Source organism: Canis lupus, chromosome 19 (assembly GCF_048164855.1).
Source record: "Canis lupus baileyi chromosome 19, mCanLup2.hap1, whole genome shotgun sequence".
In the NCBI taxonomy this organism is placed as follows: domain Eukaryota; kingdom Metazoa; phylum Chordata; class Mammalia; order Carnivora; family Canidae; genus Canis; species Canis lupus.
Genome location: NC_132856.1, coordinates 13,285,042 through 13,303,313, shown reverse-complemented (window position 1 = coordinate 13,303,313; position 18,272 = coordinate 13,285,042). Strand labels below are relative to the sequence as shown.

Below are 18,272 nucleotides of genomic sequence, written 5' to 3'. Positions count from 1 at the left end.
TTTAATGAACACTTAGCATTGTCTCTTCCAGCCATGATTTTCTAAAAAAAGAAACAAACAAACCTGTACCATATCGTAACTTGTCATTCTGATCTGAGTCTCAGGTTTTAGCTTGCAGAACTGATCAATTAAAAGATTAAGTTTTTAACAATGTGTAGTTTCTAGGTCTTTTGTAGACATTAGTTACTATCTTTTTAAATTTCTATATGATCTTTTTTGGCTATCACTGAATAAACACTGTGTATTCATGGTAGGCAGGGTGCTCTGACGTTCATTTCATAAGGCACAAATTGTCAGTGGTTATGAGATATGAGATTGAAATTATTGGCTTCAATACATAATTTTGACAGGGTGACATTTTGGCTTTAATGACACCAAAAATCCTGATCAAATCCTAAGACAAAAAAAGTGGCTTTCATCCCTAGTCCAGTTATTTCTGTTTATTTTCTTCACAGGCACCTGAAAAATTCTTATATTATGTTTAATAAAAATCTATTAATTTCCCATTGCCTCTACATGCCACAGTTTGTTTACAAAGTTTTTTTTTCTTTTTTAAAGATTTTTATTCATTTAAGAGAGAGAGAGAGAGAGCACAAGTGGAGGAGGGGCAGAGGAAGAAGCAGACTCCCCACTGAGCCACCCAGACACCCAAGGTTTTCTTTCCCCTGACCTAACTAGTTATTTCTAAACTCCCGTTATTTCCCTATACAAAGTCTCCCTTTTAGTTCTGCCTCTGAGTGATGCTGTTAGGAACATCTCCTCTCTGATAATGTCTTGCTGAAGATGGAATCTCTGTATGCAATTCTTCTCCAGAATTCTCAAGCCCATTTTGCTTCCTTACTCGTGAGATGCTAGAACTCTAGTCTGTTTGTCCTTGAAGATAGAGTCCTTGTCTTGTCCATAATTTTATCCTCAGAGCTTAGCACAAGACTGCACATAGAATGTGTCTGATAGCTATTAGTTGGACAAATTAATGCATTTATATATCTGGCCTTTATTTTTGTTTCTCTTATTTTGGTATTATATCAATCAGGACACAATAAATTATTTTCTGATACCAACTAATCTCAAAGGCTTATAAAATCAAAGGACATTAAATCAAAGGACACTATATGTTCTTTATGGGTCAGCTGTGGCTCTGTTTCATGTTGTGTTCACTTTAGGGCCTAGGTTGATGGAGCAACCTCTCTCAGAGCATTTTGATTATTGTGTCAGTGGGAAAAGAAACATGGCACTCACGTCTTGGCTCTAGAGCTTCTACTTAGGAAAGACAGATGTCACTTCTGCCTTCTTCCAATTAAACAAAATGAAACATCTTGATTCAGCAGAGTAGGAACATATAAGTCACCCTTAGGGAGGTACATGCTAAAGAGAGAATTTTGAGCAAATAGTAATACAATCTACCACTGAGAGATAAACCATATATCATCGAGCTCATTTATTTAGTCACTTTGGTGCCTTTATCCTATATACCCAACTCTAGTGTGAAATGATACATAAGAGTTAGAAAGTTCCTTTCAGAAGTTAACAGCAGGCTGTCTGCAATGAATGAATACAAAGAGTTATGAATTATGACATCATTTCTGATAGCCTGGACAATAGTTTTTATATCATCCCTCTGATGGAATATAGACACATGGGCATTCTTGCTTGTCTTTTGTTATGAATAACCTTTCTTTTGATTTTGTATTTTCCCAAATCTGAAGAACAGGATGTTGAATGAACTTTCTTCATTGATGATGACTTTCCAGTCTGGCGCATTTCTCCACAGTCTACTCCCTGCTTCGATTCTTGCTATAGAAGATCATTTCAGAGATCTGAACATCTAAGCAGAAATTTCCATAGCACAGGACAATAAAGTAATTATGTCCCATCATCATTTGTCCTTCCCTTTTCGATCTGTGTTAGCATCATTAGCTTTAATCTAATAACACCATCTCTTATTACTGAATACATTTAGAATTCACTTTCTTGGTTAATTTTTATTTTCACTTTTGTAAAACCTCCAAAATGTTTTGTTAGATCTACTGTCTTTCTGATGCTCACTTTGCTTCTTATTTTCTCTCTCTCTCTTTTCCTCATTTTCTTTTTTTCTTCTCTCTCCCTTCCTCTGCCTCTACCCTTCTACCTCCCTGTCTCTGTCTCTCTTCTGTCTTCTCTTTCTTGCATGCTCTTCTTCCCTTCCTTCCCCCCACTACACACTCCCTTTCTCTCTTTCTCTATTTCTTTTCTCTTTCATGTTTTAATGGCACACAGATAGTGGCGGGGCTTGATAGTATCCATTTCATTTATTGAATGTCTAGTGGACACCTGGTGCTTTGCTAAGGATGTTGAGGCTTTTGTAACATTAGATTATACTAAATACGCCACATGTATATACACAAACTATCTGTTCTGCCTATACAAAAAACTTGTAAATTAGTGGCTGAAAGACATTTGGAGCTTTATCTGGAGAATTCAGAAATCCTTATTTCTCTGATTCGTCCTCAGCAAGAATAAAAAGAAATGGCTCTACCTCTCCATGTGTGCTTATTCTGAATGCACCTGAAATAACTTATCTTTAATAGGTCCAAGCAGCTCACACATTTGCTTTCATTACTGATATTACAGCTCTAGCACCACCTTGGGCCCTTTAAATAGTAAAAAGTATCAGACTCTGTATAGTTCCACTCAAGGCTCTTTTAAACCAAAGTAATAGCAGCTGTCCTCCAATGGGTTTCAGGCTGATTATCAGTAGCCCAGTTCTCCTTTCTCTTCCAACTTGTAAGTATGCTAGTGTCAGGATTTATGTGCAATTGCTCCCCATTGCCAGATGCATGTTCTTATTCTCTCTTTTCTGTGAGCTCAATACAGTTTATGTCTGTAGGATGAATTCATATTCCTCATCCATTCATTCATTCCACAGATAGTTATGGAGCATCCTTATCTGCCAGGCACACTGTTTGGCGCTAAGGTCCTGCAGTTAAAGATTCAGTTCATGTACTCAAGGAAGTGAGGCTGGTGGAGGCAGGCTAGGAAATAATCGTGTTTAATACAGTGAGATAGATGTTGTGATCCAAGTAAGCCCTGTGGTCCTCTGAAAGTGTAGGAGAATGTCACCAACTCAGCCTTGGGGAAATGGTCTTCCAACAGATAGGGACCCTCTGCTGATCTATTATGCATATTTCATATCATTAGTTCTCTGGCTCGAGACAGCATTTCCTAAGTTGTGGTAGTGAACCTTTAGATTACAACTAGGAGAAAGACTCAGGTTGTTGCTAGGGTGTATTTGCAAAGAGGATTTTTTTTGGAGCAAATATTGCTTTGACATATAACACACCTCAAGAAAATTATGACCTTAAATGTATTTTAGAGAGAAAGAGCAGGAGGAGGGGCAGAGCAATTGGGAGAATGAGTCTCAAGCAGACTCTGAGTTGAGTGCAGAGCCCTTTTGGTGGGATCGACCCCATGACCCTGAAATCAGGGCCTGAGTTGAAACCAAGAGTCCAACACTTTACCAACTGCACCACAGTAAACCACAGGTTTACACAACTTCTGAAAAATATTTGAGAGCAGCTGCAACTATAGATTTCAACTCTATGATGATTTCTTTTCCCATTCTTTTCTCTCTTTTCATTCCCAAATAATCTCTTTCAGACACAGTTCAGGTAGAATGTAGGATGTATCCATCTCATATTTTGTCCACAGTTCTTTAGGCGAGATCTGCTGTGTCTTGGCCAGGTCCAGTGCTCTCTTAATATGAAATATAAAGGTTCTCAGAAAGCCTTCTCAGGGCCTCTTTCATATCATCATTCTCATATAATGTATCATCTCACATTAACCCCAGTATGTTGGCCCCTGCAGCATTGTAATACTATTTTCAAATACCCTCCAGCCACCATCTTCATGCTCACCATTTTGAGTTTGTACATTCTTTGTGATTTATAGAGTTTGATCTCATATTCCATTGACTGTACCATGATTTACTTATTCTATGTCAAGGAATATTTGGGTTTCGTGGGCTTTTTTTAAAAGATTTTATTTATTCATGAGAGACACAGGCAGAGGGAGAAGCAGGTTCCATGCAGGGAGCCCCATGTGGGACTCGATCCCAGGTCTCCAGGATCACACCCCAGGCTACAGGCGGCACTAAACCACTGAGCCACCCAGGTTGCCCAGGTTTGTGGGCTTTTAATACCATTCTAATCTCCCTTTAGCTCAGTCTTGTCAAGAAACAATAACCACCTGGATTTGAATGACATTGTTTTTGTTTTCTTATGTTTATCTTTTTTGGTTACTTTCTATTTATGGAAAACTATATTAGCTTTTCTCTTTTTTCTAAGTGGGGATATAAAATTTTCTCTTAAAAATTTTGATTGAAATGAACGGATTGATTTAAAAAGTCTTTCAGTGATAATTGAGGTATAATATTATGACAAATATGAAGATGGGAATCAAATAGCTGAGTTTAGGATAAATAGATTTAGAGCTTTGGAGTTTTTGTTAGAAGGTAATAATTTACATGCCCAGGTGTCTAAGCAATCAACCTCCTCAAACAGTTGGTTTAATAATTTATTAGAGTATATGGGATTAATACGGGCTTGCTTTGTGAAGGTCCAAGGAGTATCTGGAATCTGCATGCCAAGAGTTTGAACAGACCCAAGTAAGAGCCACACCAAGAATCTGGGTACTGGAGAGAGAGCAGTATGAGGATGGTGACTGCCTGGGAATGGGGTCGATTGTCAAGTGGGATGGAGAAGAGGTGCTAACTCTACACACTTCTCTCTGGATCTCAAGGCCCTAATCCACAGGTTGCATAAGGCAGGTCAAAAAACTGATTTGACTTTTACATCTTCATTTCCCTCTGACTTAATAATAATAGTTGCAATTTATAGTGTAAACATTATGTGCAAAGTACTTTGCATGGCTTATACCATTTAATTCTTAAAACAAACCTACAAGGGAAATGCATGTTACTGTGGTAGTCAGAATATGGCCCCTCAAAATGTCCATATCCAAATCCCTGGAATCCAAATACTTTATATTGTAAAGGGGATTTAAGAATGCAGCTGGAACTAAGTTTGTTGGACAGGTGACCTTAATAAGGGAGACTTTCCTGGTTATCTGGGTGAGCCCAGTGTAATCACAAAGATCTTTGAAAGTGGAAGGGAAAGGCAAAAGAGAGGGTCAGAGTGACGTGATGTGAGGAAGACTCAACCTGCCCTTTCTGCTTTTGAAGATGGAGGGAGGGGAACAAAAGCTAGGAAAATAAATGCATCCTACTCAGCAAGACAGAAAGGAACAAAGCCTTATGAATATCTTCCTTTATTTTGGCACAGTGAGAATCCTATCAAACTCCTGACCTATAGAAATATAAGGTAATATATTCATGTCCTTTAAGCTGCTAAATTTGTGGTAATTTTTTGTGAAAATCAAAATAATCCAATTACATAAAAGGAATTGGGGCAGAGGCCAGGTAACAAGTCGATAACTAAAAAAGTTTATATTGGACGCCAGATCTATCTGCCTCCAAAATTGATTATTAGCCCCAGTGATCCAAGACTAGAACACAGCCTGGGTGGTTATATAGTTTAGATATTTTAATTCACTCCATGGATGAGTGAAGGAGAATTAGGTAGGTTCCAAAAGTCTGAGAACTGAAAAAGGAAGGCCATCGTATGTATAAAAGGACTTCAGTTTGATGAGTCTTTCTGATACACTTTGTGTAAGAATGTTCATGAGGATCTTAAGAGAGAAGCCAACTCAAACTGGCTTAACAATAAAGGGAGATTTAGGGCAAAAATAAAGAGTTTATTGTGGTTTCTAGCTTCATTTTAGACTTGATTCAGCATTGCAGTGAGGTCAGAGTTTCTCCCTCCCTCCTTTCCTTTTTTCTTTTCCCTCCTTCCTTCCTTCCTTCCTTCCTTCCTTCCTTCCTTCCTTCCTTCCTTCCTTCCTTCCTTCCTTCCTTATCTTTCTCCCTTCCTTCTTTCCTATTTATCTGCTTTTCCTTGTCTTCATTACATTACATCTCTCTTGCAGTCCCAGGATGGCCATCTGCATCTCCTGGGACCATGTATTTATTCCCTTTGCACAAAAAGCAAGATAGAGAATGCCTTTGCACCAATACTCCCAACAACAGCAATAATACCAACAATAATACCAACAACAATAATACCAACAATGCCAACAACAAAGAGAGCGAGAAAAAGAGAGAATTGAAAAATAAAAAGAAATTCTTAGTGACTTAACAGTTTAGATCCCATGACCAATGCTGTCCAGTGGAATAAGAAGCACATCTTGCCTAGGCCATACCCATCTGGAAAATAATGAACTTCCCTGAAGCCACATTGATTCCCACACAGAGATCAGGAACCATTAGAAGGAGGACTGGTTCTTATGTGACAGAGAGGAAAACACTGGAAGGAAGAAAAGACATTCTGTCAAGGAAGCCAGAGTAATACATAAGACCAGAAGGTCAATTTGTGAAGATAAAACTCAAATCCATTGCATTTACAAACAGATTATGTTAGAGCAATTTAACCATGTGGTAGCCACATTTTCTATTTGTGTTTAAAGGTCTATGGGAACATTGGTATAAATGTTATACTGAAATCTTGATCTCAGTAATATGCTACAACCAGGTAAATTCTCAATGAAAGAATTCCAGGGTTTGTTTATACTATTCTCTTTCTGTGTCCTTTTATTTATTTACTTTTTTGCCTATTAATTATTAAGGCATATCTTGAAAAGTATTATTTGGCAGGACTCCGAAAAGGCAACAAATCTATTTATTTACTTAGTAGCTATGTTAGCCCAAAGTCACAGATTTTTTTTTCAATTTCCTTAATAAAATGTGGTACTTGAACAGTGAGAGGGTGACAGTCTTCTAGATTCTATTTATGAAGAACTCAAAACTCCCCCAATAAGCTCACAGCCAAGGAAATATTAATCAGTTGCCAATAAATAGCTCTGTGCTGGAATTCACATATGTTTCTTCTTAAAAATTGCATATGCTTTGTGTGAAAACTGTAGAACTGCGCTCACTAGAAACAACATTTTTGTTATTAAGAGTTTCATTATGTGTTTGTTTGTTTGTTTGGTCTTTTGTTTTGTTTTCTTTGGTCATGGTTGAGCTACCAATTAAAACACAAAATGTCAGTTGGTAGGAACACCTGGCTCAGTGGTCAAGCATGTGCCTTTAGCTCAGGTCATGATCCTGGGGTCTTGGAATCGAGTCCTGCATCAGGCTCCCCAGAGAGAGTCTGCTTCTTCCTATGCCTATGTCTCTGCCTCTCTTTGTGTGTCTCTCGTAAATAAATAAATAAATAAATTATTTAAAATAAACAAATAATTTTTAAAAAAATATCAGTTGGTAATTGGAAAGGAAATAGTTACTGTTTTTGTTGAATATCCTGATTATTGATGATGTAGCATGAGAAGTGGGCTGATATCTGTCTCTGAATTCCATACTTGGCAAAATGACTTAATAGTAAATAAGAGTACCTCTAAAGTCTCTTAACCAAATTAAAAACCTGCCATTTTGCATACTGGCCATGTGAACACAGTTAAATCCTCTAACCCTATAAAATGACAATACTGATAATGTTAATTTCACCTCATAGGACTGCTGTAGAGGGAAGAAAAGGAAAACACACGCAAATTATTTAGTGTAATACCTCGTATATAGAGAACATACACTGAATGCAGCAGATATTTTTTTTATTTGCACCTCATGCCTTCTCTTACAGATGAGGAAACTAAAGTTGAGACAGGTAAAATGACTTGTTCAAAGTTTCACAATCTAACTAGTGACAGGTTCATATTAATTTCTCAGGCATATTTTGTTTCCTGAGTGAGCATTATATACTTTGGCATAAGCCATTTAGTTTCTAGCCATAGCTATGTCAGTCTCCCACTGAAAACAAGATTTTTGAGGAAAGGAACTGTGGCTACTTTTCCCATGGTCAATAGCTCTGCTTACATAAGGCATCTCCAGTAAGAATTTACTGAAAAATTAAATCAATGAACTTTACAAACACAATTTTCCAATCAGAGAAAGCCATGACTGATCTCTGTAATAATTATATAAAATGGTAGATATATTAATTTTGAAGTTGAATTTTTGAAGTATTTTGTATGTGACTTGAAGACACTTTCCATATATCAAATTATTCTTCAGCCATGAATGGGATATATGTTATGCTACACACACACATATTTGCAATCAGTGAGTCCCATTGTGAATTATAACACTAACATTAATGAACTCGGCTGCCCCAAATGTTAACAGTTTGCTCCTGAACTGGATCCATGGAAATTTTTTTGCCGACAGACTATCTGAACTAATATATTGCTTAATTCTTAATCTGGCAAAGCAGAGAGACTTGTCACTGGTATGTGAAAATTTGTGATGTAGCATCATATATGCAAATGAAAAAATGTTGGCAAAAATAATTATTGTTGCTTATGGGAGGATTAATAGTTACAGTCTGCCCCATTTTCTGTTGAGGTTTAATTTAATTCTGTGGCATGTATTGACTGAGGAAATTAATTTGGGTTTAATTATTGTGTGTGGCCGTTAATGTGCACACTTCTTTTTTTTTTTTTTTTAAAGATTTTTTTTTAACATTTTTTTATTTTTATTTATTTATGATAGTCACAGAGAGGGGGTGGGGGGCAGAGGGAGAAGTAGGCTCCATGCACCGGGAGCCTGATGTGGGATTCGATCTCGGGTCTCCAAGATCGCGCCCTGGGCCAAAGGCAGGCGCCAAACCGCTGCGCCACCCAGGGATCCCAATGTGCACACTTCTGATGAATATTTAGTTACACTGAACCACCAACCCAGCCACTATGCTTTGCTCATCTGCTGATAGGGAGCATCTGATGGAGGGGTTGGTTTGTACTGGATGAATTCTAAGTGCAGGGTCATCATAGTAGATAGCTCTGATTCAGTGGGGAAGGCACTGGGCTTGGAGTCGGAGGAGCACAGGATTTGGATTCTGGATGTGCTATTAACAAGCTCTGTGTGTCCCTAGTTCTTAACTGGAGAGTTGTAGGAGTAAACCAATTTACCCTAGGGATTTGGTTGGAGAACTAAATGAATGAACGCATGTGAAAACAGACTTGTGAACTGTATAGTACTGCTTTAATGAATGGAATGTCTACCGTAAACTTTTCATGTATCCATTTAATGACAAAGTCATTTAAAAAGTTATGTAGGATTAAACAGTTACCTAAAAAGCACTCAATAAAGCATCTTTAATGAATAGAATGTAGGTTAAGTGTAGATGAACACCCCTTCATTATAAATATTGCCATGGACAAAAATTCTATGCAACAAGAAGATGGTCAAAGAGATTTGTTCATTTTAAGAAGTAATCAACATCACAAAATCCCTATATGGCTACAAATTGTAAGATTAAGATATATGCATTCTGGAGTCAGACTGATGGTGCAACAGTAGCATAGTTTTCCCATGGTGGTTAGGTTTTTGAGCCTCAATCTCGTCAACTGAAAAATGGGGTCATATCAGGGCCATTATGAGGATTGAAGGTGGCAAGGTATGTAAAGGGATGTGCACAAACACTGGCCCATGGAAGTTTCTCAAAAAAATGTTAGCTTTGCCTGCAGTAGGAGTGTTGACATTTTAATAAGCTCTTTTGCAATGCCATGTAACTCTTGAAATAAAACAAATGAAGGTAGCCAATATCTCTATAAATAAAAAGTGAGGATTACTGACTCTGGATCTGGGCCTCGTTCGTGTTCACACACTTATGCCTCTTTTCTTCCTGTTCTCTTCTTTCACCCAAGTCCATGGGTTTCCTTTAAGGAAGTAAAATAATAACTTGAGCTGTCTCATTTCACACTGGGGTCCTGTTGGCTCAGTGGGGGTACTTGCAGCTCTATTTCTCCTTTGTTTGCTCAGCTCATTCCTGGAATGTCAGGGAAATAAATGCCTTGGGAGGGGAGACAAACAAGAGGTACAATGAGGGAAGCTGACCTCAAGTTAATGGAATCTGGGTTCTTTGAAGGAGAACACATTGCTAGAGAAGCTTGCTGTATTCATTCAGCAGAGAGGCTGTCCAGCCTTTCTTCACATGTGTGTGATTCTAATTTTCTCATGTCACAGTGAAGGTTCAGCCCCTCCTCACACAAAGCAGGTTAATTGGGACAGAGGTTAAGCCTTCCATGCCTTTTACTTTTGTCTGGCATGAAGGGGATTTACCTTTACAGAAAAAAAATTGGGAGAGAGAATAATACATCTAAGCAATCCATCAACAAATATTTATTGATTGTGTACTCTGTGCTGATTACAGTTCAGATTGTTGGAGGCAGAGCAGCAAACAGATAAATTAACACCAAACTTTTATTGAATGCGTTTGTATACACTAGTCACTGTGCTCAGGCTTACATAGTTAATCTTCACAAATCTTACGGAGGAGGTATCATTAGCTTGCATTTATTGTTGAGAAAGCTAAAAGCAGATTATGTAAGTTGCTTAAAGACATAGTTCACACATGGTCAAGCTGGAATTTCAAACTACCAAGTAAGCATCGTGCTACAGCCTTCACAATGGGTGTTTGAAAATAGCAAAGAGGTATTGTAAACCCTGTGTAAAACCTTTGTGGCTAAATGGACTGATAGAGGCACATTTCACAGAATTCATGATATATATATATATATATAATTTATGTATACATATCACACATATATACACACAGATATACACACATCTCACACACACACACAAACACACACACACACAAATATGGATATTCCAGGGTTCAATCTCTAGTCTTTTAAAGGTAAACATATTTGCAAAACATAAAGAACTCTGAGTGTCTCTTTAGTTATGAGTAAAATGAAGCATTTTATCCTCTCACAGGAGGATGGATAACAAAAGATGATAACATGTATCAAGTGCCCAATGCAGCGTCCATCACATGGTTGTCAATTAAAGTTATTTCCCTTTCCTGTGTTCATTATTTTTCAATACAGCAGTGTTGTTTTCCTCTGTGCAAACCCTTTATGAATAAGAACTGTGTCCTATAATTATTTATTATCATCCCAGCATTTCTAACCTCTTTCTTCATGCCCATCCTCTTCCAGTGCCTATTCCAGATGTTGGAATTTTTTCACAATGCTAAATACCACTTGACTACATTTTCACTTTTACCAGATTGGGCGGAAATAATTTTAGTTGTTTTTTTTTTTTTTCAAATTTCTAAACACCACCCTTATACTCTTAAATGTGATATTGACCTTAATGAAGAATTGGCTTAATTATTTTGACCATTAAGGATAATTCCTAAAAATCAGTTTTGGTCTCTGAATTTTCTAATCTCTCATTACCCACAGAACATTCAGTATCACCACATTTTTCTCCTCTCTCTGTTGTGGAGGCAAAATTCCCTCACACTTGAACCAGGAAGCACAACCAAGGTTTAAGTGTCATTTCCATGACTAGCTAACCTCTTTTTTAAAAAAAAAACATTTTATTGAGCTATCATTGAAATGTTAAAAAAAAAAAAAAGTGTGTATTTAACATACACAGCTCCGTAAGTTTGGGATCAACTATACACCTGTGAAACCATCCCTTCTACCAATACCATAAGCATGTTCATCACCTCCCAGTTTCCTCCTGTCCCCCTTATTATTATTGGTGTGTGTGTGTGTGTGTGTGTTAGGAATACCTACCACAAGATCTACCCACTTTGCAAATTTTAAGTATACAACACAGTATCATCTGTAGACACTATGTTGTATAGTAGATCTCCAGAAATTGTTTATCTTGTGTAACTGAAACTTTGTACCCTTTGACCATCACTTCTCCATTTTTCCTCCTTCCAGACCCTGGCAACCACCATTCTATGCCTCTATGAATTTGATAATTTTCAATTTCTTCCCAGGGTATCTTTCTGACCCTCCATGGATCTTTGTTAGGGGGTTGTCTGACCAAATGCTAAATTTTACTCCTGCAGCCAGTAGGACGGATTCATAATGATAAAGCAAATGTCTCTTCCCTTTCCTGAGCACTTAAAGAATAATTCTCTCTCTCCTTTGCTTTTCTTTTTTCCAGTTAAAGTGCAGACTGAGCTTGTCAAGAGAGGTAGGCAGCAGCTTCAAAAGCTGAGTCCCCCTGGGCCTTTAGGAACGTGAGCTTTGCAGACTAGGAAGTTACATTGTCTTATGAATTCTGATAAGGCCTTTGAATTTCAGAAAGCTGGAAACCAAATTTCTCTTAGTTTTTTTTCTTTTTAAAAAACTTTTTAAAAACTTTTTATTCCTTTTAGTTTTTTAGCACTCTGCACCATGCCTATTGTTATAGTTTTTCTCTATAGCCTAGATAGATGATGATGAGATAGACATATTGAGAAGATAGCATGATGAGATAGACATATTGAGAAGAACTGAGCCTGGATTCTCAGAGATGTGTTTTCTCTCATTTAGAAAACACATGAACTCTTTAACCTTGAGTGTTCCTAAACCTATAAGCAAATTACAGTTGTTCCCAAACATTTCCTTGGTGCCCAACCCTTTATGCATTCTTATTGTCTTCTGACAATAAAAAAATGAAACAAACATAGAAGCAAAAAACTCAGATATGTTATTTGGGTGCTTGGAAACTTAATTCAAAGACTTAGATATAAAAATACAGTACATTGAGAAAATCTTACAAGAAAATAGTATTCACTTATATCCTTCATTAAATCTAATACTCTTACTCATCTAGTTATTGTGACAAGTAGACTATCACAGCCCTTTCTTCCAATTTTATTTAAAAAAAAATTCCAGGTGGCTACTCAAGCATTTTAAACTTTAAAGCAACTATAAGAAAACATATTAGTCAGTTGTACTAAGGGAACTGTTATCATATAAATAGTATAAATGATTTTTTTCTTCCTTCTTTTCTTCCTTCCTTCCATAAGTAATTCTTAAGAACTTCATATAAGGACACATAATAAATGTGAGTATTTGAGCAAGGCATAGGATACCTTCAAATAGGCTTATCTGGGAGATTTTGGTGTCTGTGACTCGGCCATGAGCCTCTACTTAAGATAGGCTAAAGGAACTGGTAATGGATTCTCATTTATCACACTTTCCTTCCTGAGGGAACAATCAAGTCTGGGGGAAACACACCCCTCCTTTGACTTTGTGATGGCAGGCACTCTTGCAGATAGCAATCATTGATCTATCCTCTGCCACTAAAGTTCCAAGAGAATTCATTTATTTTAGGCAGTTGAAGGTTTCAAACTTCAATTATGAATAGGAAGTATGGGTAGTAATTGGTCATGGATTTGCACTGGGTATTGTGAAAAATAAGAGAATTTAAAAAACCAGCATGGGAAAGAGGATAAAGAAAGAGAGCTGGACTGAGAAGTATTTTACATTTGGGGAGAAATGAAAACATTTACATATGAGTGCATTTTATCAAAAACAGGTATTGAAAATTAAAAATTGGCTTGATAATCTCTCCCTGAAGAAACATAGGAATGAACTCCAATGGTCATGGAACAGGTGTTTATGACTTAATTGTACTTGGTGGCTTTAAAGAAATGTGACTTTTTGTTGACCACAGAACAAAGTGATAAATCTAGGCTTTAAAACACTAGGCTTTTAACACTAGGCTTTAAAAGTCCAACAACAGACTGTGTTAGGAGCCAAACTTGGTTATTTGTTCTATCATTCTCTTATCCTAGAATTTAATTCCATAGAATTAAATAAATTGAGACAAAATTCTCACCCAAATGGGTTTGTCATGACAAATTTGACAGATCTAGCAACACAGATTTTGGAAAGAAGAATATAAACGGTTGATTTACTTAGCTTGGAGGAGAAGAGAACCAAGGAAGGGTTAATAAATAACACAATTGTCTTTCATAAGGGGAATAAATAGATATATGTATTTATTTATGAAAGAGCTCAAATGAAAATGCAAAATAGGGGCAAATAAAATCAGTTACCACTGATGAAATTAAAGCTGAATTTAAAGAATGATGAAGGCTATTCCAACTTTTTTCAAAATTTCTAGACCCTTTGGGCAACAGGAAGTATTAGTATTGAACCAACCTCTCTATAAGAACAACTCAGTAGTGCCTTATTTTTTATGTGAGAAGAAAAAAAAATTCTGAAAGATGTCAAGGCTTTATTTGAACCCTGAGGAGATCAAGAGTGTTGTCTGCCAAAGTGAAATGGCTGGTTTTAAGCTTTTCACAAAGCTCAGAGGCAAACCGTTTATAACCCTGGAAATATTTAATTTGGGGAGGTTTATGTTAAGATAATAAAATAATTAGCTTTCCCTCATTAGAGGCGTGCAGAGCAGTAGGGTTGCATGTTCTGGAAAATTACATTTCTGCTCTTTCACTGACTTAATACATGTGGATTGATGCAGATCAGATAGCTAACTGGCAGGCATTTTACACATTTACCTTGTTTTAACTAATTGCCAGTTCAGAGTCACTGGAGGTTCCATTTTAAATTAATGACGTGAGGTATTAACTGTAAACATGCATCTATTGAGAAATTAGAAAGAATAGCAAACTCCACATTGTTTTTTATCAGTACTCTCAGTTCTTGGTACCCTGATACATTAAAGAAGCAGTGGACAGCCACCTGTGGCCCTCTCATCAGATGTGGCCCACTGCCTCTTTCTGTAAATAAAGTTTTATTGGTACATAGCCACATCTATTCGTTAGTATTGTCTGTGGTTGCTTTCTTAATACAAAAGCAGAGTTGAGTAGTTGCAACAGATGCCATACACCTGCCAAGCCTAAAGTAGTTACTCTCTGATCCTTGAAAGAAAAGGTTTGCAAATTCCGGCATTAAAGGATATCTACCTCACTACGGCATTCTGTAGTAGTTCTTATGTGAAACAGTCTTTTAGCTAGAAGTCTGTTTTCATATTCTCATTGATTACCAGTGGAAGATACACATGTTTAGAAAATAAAATGCAACTTTAGTATTTTATTTCTGTCCTTCATTTTAATCTATATGCCTCCCAGAACATTTCTTTGGACACAGTCTGCATGAGTTGATGAAATTCAGGATTAATTTTGGTGACTGATGAAACATGGCTTAGTTTGGCATTGCTTTGCTTTATGATTCATGCTTTCTTTGCCACTGGACTTTATTTAGATTATTTTCTTGGCTCATATTAGCTATAGAGAATTGATAGGACACTACATTTTCCATCCTCTCTTGTACCAAAAATATTGTTAATGTGGCATGAAAAAAGAAAGATAAATTTTAATTCACTTCCAAAACTTGAATCTTTGTATTGCCAGTTTCGTCTCTTGGTAAAGAAAAACCCTCGGCTTGCTGGTCCCTAAGGCCACTGTATGGTATTCAAATTTTGAAATGGAACACTGTGGCTGAGAAGAGAACACTCCTTGGCAAAAACCCCAGAAGGAAACAAAACAAAAAACCCAAAACAAAACAAAACGAAAAACCAACACAGAATTCTACTGTAATGAATTAATGAAGTGTCTTATTTCATCATCTTTCATGATGATTTTCCTATTTCCAAAGGAACTTTATTTTTGCATGATTGATTTAGCCTTTTTAAGGTAAACATCTCATTATTTTGGTTTCTATCATTCTACTCTCTTTACGCTTCCCCCCATCCTCATCCAAACTACCTAATTCCAGATTAGGTAGTTTTAAAGCACTTGGGTCTTAGTCACAGCTTTCTCTTTTCACTTTTTATTTCTAACTCATTACACAACAGACCCTTCTACTGAACACCTAAAATTAATTAGGGTTGCAAATACCACAAGACGCCCATTTTCATCTTCTAACCAATAACCCAAGTTTTAGATTCAGAGAAAAAAATAGAGAACACATAGTCTTTGAATCAACTCTGTATCTAGCTTTGACTACAAGGAGGATTAGAGAATTAGAGATGATTTGTCTCCTGAGAGAAAGTAGAGTTACCATCTAAGAGTTCTTCAGAACAAATTATTAATTTATTTCATGATTTATAAAAAATAGCAAACATTACTGTGCCTGAGCCTTTGTTTGGTGTTGACAATAAAAGGAGGAACACAGTGGGTCTGTTTTCAGTGAGCTCACAGTCTGATGAGGAGATGTGCATTCCAGGCTGAGAGCTGACCAGTGGTGATAACACAGAAGCGTTTTGAGAATGCCCATGGAGTAGAAAGAGGAGAGGAGGTTTGGGGGCTAAGTAGAGGCTAGATCTTGAAGGAATACATATTAAAGCAATTTATTGTATGTAAAAATACCAATGCAAGCAATCTGTTGTATGTAAAAAAGCTGTGGCATTTAAGAGGTAACGATCATATTGAGAATGGATAATCAGGAAGGCAACATTCAAATGAAGTGTTCATCTAGAGACAGAAAAACAACAATTACAGTCAACACATTTTTATATGCCTTAACGTTTATGGTGCTTGAGTAAACTGTACAATTTATATAAGGTTGTCTTTCTCTCTATGAGAAAGATACCACCACAGTGAGAAGAAATATGGACACCTTTTACATATTCATTTGTAGGCTTTCTTTTACCAGAGTCTAATTCTCTCCCCGAAGGCTGAAATTGCTCCTGTCATGGATTGACTTGATCCATTTTGCCTTCCCTTCTCTCTGAGAACATTTAGAAGGGTCTGGAGACATTTTTGGTGTTACAGCTAAGGATGGAGGGATGTGTTACTGCCATCTACTGAATGGCAGTCAGGTGTGATGCTGAGCATGATACAATGTACAGAATAGTCATCCACAACAAGGAATTATTCTACCCAAACATCAATAGTGTCACTATTAAAAGACCCTGATTAAGAATTGTATTTTCTTATTCCATGCTGCTCGCCATCTTGTGTATATGACTCAGGAAATATGAACAGGGCTGAAGACTTGTGGAAGATATACTCAGGGCAGTCTATGAGATCATATGGGATTGGAATTCTCTAAATGTACAAGCCTGATGGAAAGTGTGTGCTTTAATGCTTCAGTCCTTGTGGCCAAAAGAAGGTAAACCTCTCCACCTCCTGTGTTACGTGGTGAGTTTTCCAAACTAGCCCTGTACCCTCCTGTTTGAGGTCTTGTTATTAAAAGATTTCCTTGCCAAATGAGAAGTTGCTTTGTGTTTTTATCTTTCTCTGAAAAGAAATGGTGCTCACGGTGTGTAGAAGTTGAAGAATTGTATTTTTAATGCCCAGGAAGGAAAGGATTACTAAGACTCTGGTTCACACAGTGCACACATATATTCCATGTAATTCATTGCATTTCTGATTTAACTCAAGTCAGAAGGGGGAAATGCTGAGCAGTTGTGAACAATGTAGAAATGAAGGCACTGGGGTGATCTTTCATACAGATCTCTTAGGGAAAGTGCTGCAAAGGGTATGAATCGGTCTTGCTAAGTTAGATAAATGGCAATTGCAAGCTGTATCCTGCTGTTGTCTGCCTCCCCACAATAATAATAATAATAATAATAAATTAAAAATAAATAAAATAAAATTTAAGAAGTAAAAATTTTAAAAGCCCATAAAACTTGAGCTATAACAATGATATTCAGCATTCTAGTGCCTAAACATATGCAAATATATCTTTAAAAGTATTTTTCTTATATCTGTATGTATTTTAGCTTCTTATAAATGCATTAAAATCATTTTTCCCCACAAAAGAGGCCAGTTCTTAATTTTGGAACCCTGTGGGTGGAACAAATGGTAACCTCCAAAGAGAACAGCAGGAGCCTTTAGAGAGGAGGACATCCCAGGGCATACTCTCTTACTTCTTAGGAACTCTCCGGAAGACAGCTGTGTCCCATCCTCATCCTTTGTTTAATATGTTGTTGTCCTTTTCCTCTCCTTCTTGGGGAGAATGAGTATAAGTGAATGCTTCATAATTTCTCTGCCTCACAGGAATTTTAGAAACAATGACATCATACTTCTGTTCTTTGCATATAGTCCAGACTCTCAGAGATTAATAGAATATAGAAATATACAGAAAAAAGGGTCCTCAGAATTCAACTAGTCCAGCTCTTTTCCCTTGACAAATGAAAGAACTGTGGTTCAGTGAGGCAAGGCAACTTACTCAGGATAGCAGAAACAATTAGAGGCAGATATGTGTGTTTGGTACTATAACATTCTCCCAGTGGAGCCTTTGCTTCTTAAACCTTGGTGACAAGCTTGCCAAATATGGCAGAGCAAAGCAAAGAAACAAACATACAATGCTTGGGACATACTTATCCTAAGAAAATTATTCACTATTTATCTGAAATTTGGAGAAACTAAGCATCCTGCATTTTCTCTAGCAAAACAGCCTGAGACTGTGAG

The 18,272-nt window shown here is 37.0% G+C and overlaps 1 long non-coding RNA gene and 1 pseudogene across 1 annotated transcript in view; one reads left to right on the top strand and one right to left on the bottom strand.

Annotated features, from left to right (window-relative positions):
- The window catches only part of LOC140609906 (uncharacterized), a 170,539-nt gene extending 153,514 nt beyond the window's left edge, over positions 1 to 17,025 (top strand). The window contains exon 5 of the long non-coding RNA XR_012011628.1: positions 16,829 to 17,025. This is a non-coding gene — a long non-coding RNA (uncharacterized lncRNA). The remainder of the gene's footprint in view (positions 1 to 16,828) is intronic.
- LOC140611192 (cytochrome b-c1 complex subunit 7 pseudogene) lies at positions 3,577 to 3,817 on the bottom strand (annotated as a pseudogene).
- Positions 17,026 to 18,272: the final 1,247 nt, after the last annotated feature.